Consider the following 8,351-nt stretch of genomic DNA (forward strand, 5'->3'; position numbering starts at 1 on the left):
GCATATCATATAACTTATCTCAGTAGCATATGTATCAAATTCGTGATTTATCATAAACTATTTAACGACGAAACTAAGCATACAAACATGCATAATCATATATACTCGAGCACTAGTCAGGGATACACTATTAATATATAAAAGATAAGATATGAATTATTAAAGTGAATTATTAAAGTATGAATTATTAAAGTGAATTATTAAAGTATGAATTATTAAAGTGAATTATTAAAGTATATATTATTAAAGTGAATTATTAAAGTATGAATTATTAAAGTTAAAGTAAAGTAAAAGTAAAGTAAAGGTAAAGTTAAAGTATAGTAAAAGTATAAAACTATGTACGTATAATACGCGTATAAAAATATATAATATTAATTTAAATCGTTATATATATTTAATAAAATAAAATATAAATATCGTTATCTTTATCATACTGGTTAAGTAATGAGTTGTCAAAAAAATAGATTTCTTAAATCACATTGGACCTCATAACATAGGCCCGTAATCGTATCATAATGTATCTGATAATTCAATCATTTGATATTATCTCTTAATTCTGTCGATAAATATATCGAAACAAATATGTTCATGTAAAGTATCATATATCTAATACTTTGTTAATGTTTTCAGTTAATATTATATATTATATATACATATCTATATACACATAATTGTTCGTGAATCGTCGAACACGGTCAAAGGGTAATTGATTACATGAATGTAGTTCCAAACTTTTTAAGATTCAACATTACAAATTCTGCTTATCGTGTCGGAAACATATAAAGGTTAAGTTTAAATTTGGTCAGAAATTTCCAGGTCATCACAGTACCTACCCGTTAAAGAAATTTCGTCCCGAAATTTGATCGAGGTCGTCATGGCTAACTATAAAAATGTTTTCATGGCGAATATGATTTGAAAATAGAGTTTCATCATCATTGAGTAATATAGATAAAGCAATTTGATTATACGAAGAGTCTAAGTGAAGCTATCGCAAGAGAGTGAAATGAGTAAATGTAGAATCGTTTTAACTGATGACGTAGTTATGATTGATTTCCGGAATTCATGCGATTTAAAGAAAATCTTCGTAATAAGATTTGGTTCTTCGGTGATTTAGGAAATCAGGATCTTCTTTGATTAAATGTAATAATCTGTTTCGATTGACCTGTCGGATATTTTACTATAAATCCACCCCCTTCTTTTCCTTATTTTCCATATCTAACATCTTCTATTCTTTCTCCTCAATTCATTCTTTAAACATTCGTTAATATACTCCATCCAGTACTGATTCTTGATATACTCCTAACTTTCATATCTGTCATTCTTCTCTTTCATCTATCACCGGAGGATTTTATTCACTTCTACTATTACCTTGGGGTTATAGTGTTTTTAATTTTCCCGTGCCTTTACGTGGCAATACGTATTGATATGTACGGTTTGTAATTTATGTGTTGTTGTCGAGCTTTATATTTTCTTTTATATTCAAGAGTTCCATACTTTTGTCTCCTCTTCCCGACTTCAAGTCAAGCGAATAATGGTCCGGAATCCGTAGGTATGGATTTTGAAATGAACATAGTTAATGTTCTTAAGAAGGAAATCGTAATTGCACGATCTTGATTTGGTAAATTACCAGAATATCCGAAAAGATAGAACTATCAAGAAGATATGTTCTTAATATTTTTGGAAATTGGGTAGAATGTAAGAGTCGTGTAAATGGTACATGATGACGGTATGTTCTGTGAATCATCACGTTCCATTAAAAACTCAGCATGACTTACTGTAATATAATCACGTTGATCAAGTATCATTATATTATACTAACTCATGCTTCAGTTCCCAACACTACTTCAAAACATTCATATTTTAAACTCGAAGATTTCGGCATTTAGAACTAAAATAGTTTCTTTTATGATATAACACAGATAGCATGAAGAGGTAATGGTTTCAGGTAAGAATAGTTATGGAAATATCTTCAGAAATATGGAGAATATTTATAATGGAAGATATGATGATATCTTAGAATATTTAAGATAAGATGATGATGAAGAATATTATCCACAAAGGTTTTAGAGTAAGGAGCAAGGTATTCGTTAATGACTTCATCAGAAACAGAATCATCAGGATTCTTTAAATACAGTGTTTGGTCCTTGTATTTGTCCTTGGTCTCCTTCATGGTCTACTCAATCCGTTTTTCAGTTCCAAACCTTCTCTTTTTCTCAGCTTTACCACCATACCATTCTTTATCATCAAACTTTTGACTGTTAAAGTCGTTTACAGTTTTTGCTGCTTCATCAGTATTTTGAGAACTAATTCGTAATTCAGGGTGTTTTTCAGAAACTTCACATTCAAAGTATGTAAGTATTGGCGTTAGGCGTTATATGTATACATATAACTGTTAGCGTAGAATCGCTGCGAATTTCAAAATACTGATTACTGATTCCCAGTAGTTGGTATGACAATTATTGTTACAGGATGTAGGTGAGTACATGATGGGATTTCAATGAATAAGTATAATGACTTTTCAGAGAGGTTTAAGTTGAAGTTTATTAAAGTTGCTGATAAGTTTACTGCTAATGTGGCGAGATATAAAAGGTTCCCCGGTAACAATGATGAAGGGGTAATTGTATAAACAATTGAAGGTGATTTGCTGGAGCCGTGACAAAACTGTCTACTTTGGAAAGATGTGGAAAATTTATATTTGGTAATAAATGTCAAAGGGTCTGACACGGATACGTGTTAAACTATAACTTTGGTTTCGAGAGCTTTTCAGGTGCATGACGGTGGGTAATGTGTGGTTGGATCATCATCTCGCATGTCTTCAGGAATTTTGAAGGGTTTGAACACATATGATGTTCTAGGATTTTGAATTTTACAATTATTCTTCTGGGTTTCATGAATAGAAATGATGTTCTAGTACAGTTTTGAAGTCAAAGTATAGTTTTGATAGGTGCAGGAATCTAAGAGTGATGATTTCGGTTATTTCTCGAATTGTATTCTGAAATTTCAAAATCAGAATATGTAATTAGATTCGAATGAGTATGGTTGTTTTGATTTCTATAAAAGAATGTGTATTGTTGTAAAAGTAGGGAGTATAGTTGATGATTGTTGAATCAGAATTGAAGAATGTAACATATTAATTGTGAATTTAAATATCTCTCGGGTATTGCCTACCCGTTAAAAAAAATTCACGAGTAATGTTTTGTACCAGAGAATTTTATTACAATCTTTATGAAAATATATGTATATTTTCTTTCGATGTAATACAGATTTAATGAGTTAATATCATATTAAGCTCATTTGATTTTCGGCTTGAATTAGAAATGAATAATCTCTAAAACATTAGAGATTACATAATCTTCACAAAGTATTTCACTACTGTGATTAATACTTCATTATTTATTCTTATAGATATTTCCTTAGTGAACTATGCTGATGCTCATAGAACTCTTGCTAACTTCGCAAGATACGAATGTTGTTTTCTAGAAAGTTTCGAGTGCATCAAAGATGAAAGTGTAAAATCAAACATGTTGTTGAATGATACACTTGGTTTATTATGAAACCGAATTCATTTAATTGAAGCAAATATTGTAGTTAACGATGGTTAGGTTGTTAACGAAGGATGTACATCATAGCATATTAGCAATATGAATTTAACCGAGTAGTATCTACCCTTTTTCAATTCATACTCAATAGCTTAGTACGAAAGATTTATTATAGTTTCAGAATTCATATATATAAATATCTATAAATTCTTCAGAAAGAATGAGTTAATACTTCATAACTCGTTGATACAATATACGTGTTGTTGATTTGTGATGATATCCACAGTACTTTATTGAACTGGCGGAGCTTATATGTTATAAGTGCTGCTAGTGCTGATGATGCTGGTATAACAAGTCTAGTTTGTAAATCGCACACCATTCTTGTCAGGGTTTCGATTCTTCTTTCTATCATTTCTCTCCACTTATCTGATTTATGGTTAAGGCTGAAATAGATAATCTCTAAGACTTTAGAGATTACATAATCACCACAGAATGTTTCTCCGATCAATACTTCATCGTTTGTTATTGTTGGTACTCCTTGGTATTTATGGTGCATGTGATATTGATATCTGAGGTACAGGTTGTGATGTTGAGGCGTGTGATGCGGACGAGATTGTTGATGGTGGTAATGATACTGTTGGTGTTGATGATGGTGATACCGTTGATGCCGGTGATGCTGCTGGTGCTTAGGGTATTGAGGCTTGCGATGTTGATGTTACTGGCGGTACTGGTTATGCTGCTGGTGCTGCTGATGGTGTTTGTAATCTTTGCACCATATGTTCCAGAGCCACTACTCGAGCGCGAAGTTCGTTAACTTCTGCTAGTACACCGGGATGATTTGCGGTTGGAGTGAGCGGAATAATAAGATTCATAATATGAGATAGTATATAATCGTGACGATATACTCTAGCAATGAGTGAGAAAATGGTGTCTCGAATAGGTTCGCCGGTAAGTGCTTCAGGTTCATCGCCAAGAGGGCAATGTGGTGGATGGAAAGGATCGCCTTCTTCTTGTCTCCAATGATTGAGTAGACTACGAACCCATCCCCAATTCATCCAGAATAGATGATGGGAGATTGGTTGATCCATTCCGGTGACGCTGCTTTCAGAGCTCAGGTAGATATTCATATCGGAATAGCAGTCGGAATCTGAGGAGTTCGAACTGGTTGAAAGATCCATCTCGTATGATCAGGGAAAGAATTTTTGGTATGAAATAGATTGTATAATTTAGATTTGGTATTCTTCAATACATAATTTACATATGTGTATATAATACCAAAATCCCATAAATTACGGAGGAATCTTTGAAAGATGCCAGTTAAAGTTCACAGTAACAGATACGATAAGATATTAATTAGCAGATATGCTAATGTGTGAATTTGTCTATACACTATTTTGCAATAAATGTAGGAAAATGCGTCTAGACTTAAGAATGATAAGCAGGTAATTTCCTAAGGATGATAAGTAGATGATTTCCGACTAAAAATGATAAGCAAAACTTTTGACATGCAGACACGGTCGAAGTCCAGACTCACTAATGCATCTTAACGACTATCTGTTAGACACACTAATGTAAGACCTGGTTCGCTAAGACCACCGCTCTGATACCAACTGAAAGGACCCGTTCATATACATTATAAATGATTCACAATAGTTGATTACATCGCGAGGTATTTGACCTCTATATGATACGTTTTACAAACATTGCATTCGTTTTTAAAAGACAAACTTTCTTTACATCAAAAATTGACGGCATGCATACCATTTCATATTACATCCAAGTATAATTGACTTAATATTAATCTTGATGAACTCAACGACTCGAATGCAACGTCTTTCAAAGTATGTCTTGAATGACTCCAAGTAATATCCTTAAAATGAGCTAATGCACAGCAGAAGATTTCTTTAATACCTGAGAATAAACATGCTTTAAAGTGTCAACCAAAAGGTTGGTGAGTTCATTAGTTTATCATAATCCATCATTTCTATAATAGTGATAGACCACAAGATTTCAGTTTCTATAAATATACGTACACTCACAAGTGTATAAAAGTATTCTATAAGTTGTAGGCACCCGGTAACAAGCCTTAACGTTCATGTTTTACCCTCTGAAGTACACCAGATCAGGTGTGTTTAAAATAACCTCGAAGTACTAAAGCATCCCATAGTCAGGATGGGGTTTGTCAGGCCCAATAGATCTATCTTTAGGATTCGCGCCTACCGTACATAGACAAGTAGTTTAATGTTACCAAGCTAAGGGTATATTTCTGGTTTAAACCCACGTAGAATTAGTTTTAGTACTTGTGCCTATTTCGTAAAACATTTATAAAAACAGCGCATGTATTCTCAGTCCCAAAAATATATATAAAAGGGAGCAAATGAAACTCACAATACTGTATTTCGTAGCAATTATGTATATGACGGCACTGAACAAGTGCAGGGTTTGTCTCGGATTCACGAACCTATATTAAGTATATATATTTATATGTTGGTCAATATCTGTCTAACAATTTAGGTCAAGTCGTAGTGTATCACAATCCTAATGCTCGAGACCGACATGCAAAAGTCAACAAAAGTCAACTTGACCCAAAATGACTTTCAAAATCTATACATGTTTATTATATAACTTATATATAGTAGTTTTATATATTTAAATATATTTATCAGATCTTATTATACTAAATAATACAAGTCATTTATTAATAAATAAAAATTTATATTAAAATTCATATATGATAAAAATATACTTTTATATATCTCAAGTAATAAAATTTATAAAATTCACTTAATATCATAAAAATATAGTAGTATGTATTATTAATGTAATTACATTACGTGTGGTAAAAATATCTTTGTACGCATATTTATTTGATAAAATAATATTGATAATAATAATAATGATAAAAATAATAAAATGATAGTTTCAATAAAAATATTAATTTTTAGTAATAAAGATAATTTTAGTAATAACATCAACTGATAACAGTTATAATAATCGTTTTAATAATAATATTAAAATTAATGATAATTCAGTTGACCATATCTTTTAATCCGTTCATCGAAACCACACGATTTCTAAATGAAAAGTTATTAATTTTTTTCTTCAGCTTTTCAACGACATGCATATCATATAACTTATCTCAGTAGCATATGTATCAAATTCGTGATTTATCATAAACTATTTAACGACGAAACTAAGCATACAAACATGCATAATCATATATACTCGAGCACTAGTCAGGGATACACTATTAATATATAAAAGATAAGATATGAATTATTAAAGTGAATTATTAAAGTATGAATTATTAAAGTGAATTATTAAAGTATGAATTATTAAAGTGAATTATTAAAGTATGAATTATTAAAGTGAATTATTAAAGTATGAATTATTAAAGTTAAAGTAAAGTAAAAGTAAAGTAAAGGTAAAATTAAAGTATAGTAAAAGTATAAAACTATGTACGTATAATACGCGTATAAAAATATATAATATTAATTTAAATCGTTATATATATTTAATAAAATAAAATATAAATATAGTTATCTTTATCATACTGGTTAAGTAATGAGTTGTCAAAAAAATAGATTTCTTAAATCACAGTGGACCTCATAACATAGGCCCGTAATCATATCATAATGTATCTGATAATTCAATCATTTGATATTATCTCTTAATTCTGTCGATAAATATATCGAAACAAATATGTTCATGTAAAGTATCATATATCTAATACTTTGTTAATGTTTTCAGTTAATATTATATATTATATATACATATCTATATACACATAATTGTTCGTGAATCGTCGAACACGGTCAAAGGGTAATTGATTACATGAATGTAGTTCCAAACTTTTTAAGATTCAACATTACAAATTCTGCTTATCGTGTCGGAAACATATAAAGGTTAAGTTTAAATTTGGTCAGAAATTTCCAGGCCATCACACTGTCGGATGTTATCCTTCACACCTCTGGCATGGCTTCTGCCTTTTGTTATTATTGTTGGGATGTTTGTTGTTGTGGTTGTTGTTGCTGTTGTTGAATCAGTTGTTATAGTTGTTGTTGGGGTTGTGATTTTTGTTGTTGCGGTTGATGTTACGATTGTTGGGATAGTTGTTACGATTGTGATTGTAATTGTTGTCGTTGTTGTATTGGTGACCCTTGTCACTGGTTTCTTCCCACTTTCTCTTGACTTGTTTCGTGTTGGTCTCTTCGGCCGCCTGTTCTTTAATCCTTCCTTCAATCTGATTTATGAGTTTGTGAGCCATTCGACTTGCCTTTTGTATGGAGGCGGGTTCGTGCGAACTCACATCTTCTTGAATTCTTTCTGGTAACCCTTTTATAAATGCGTCGATCTTCTCTTCTTCATCTTCGAACGCTCTAGGACACAATAAGCACAACTTTGTGAATCATCGTTCGTACGTGGTGATGTCGAAACTTTGCATTCGTAATCCTCTAAGCTCTACCTTGAGCTTATTGACCTTGTTTCTGGGACGATACTGCTCGTTCATCAAGTGCTTGAATGCTGACCACTGTAGTGCGTAAGCAGCATCTTGTCCCACCTGCTCGAGATAGGTGTTCCACCATGTTAACGCAGTACCTGTGAAGGTATGCGTAGCGTACTTTACTTTGTCTTCTTCAGTGCACTTACTTATGGCAAACACCGATTTGACCTTCTCGATCCACCGCTTCAATCCGATTGGTCCTTCGGTTCTATCGAATTCTAGAGGTTTACAGGCAGTGATTTCTTTGTAGGAGCATCCTACATGATTCCTTGTGGAATTAATTCCACTACTAGATCTGGAGTTATTGT

The sequence above is a fragment of the Rutidosis leptorrhynchoides genome, chromosome 1, assembly GCF_046630445.1.
Source record: "Rutidosis leptorrhynchoides isolate AG116_Rl617_1_P2 chromosome 1, CSIRO_AGI_Rlap_v1, whole genome shotgun sequence".
Taxonomy (NCBI): domain Eukaryota; kingdom Viridiplantae; phylum Streptophyta; class Magnoliopsida; order Asterales; family Asteraceae; genus Rutidosis; species Rutidosis leptorrhynchoides.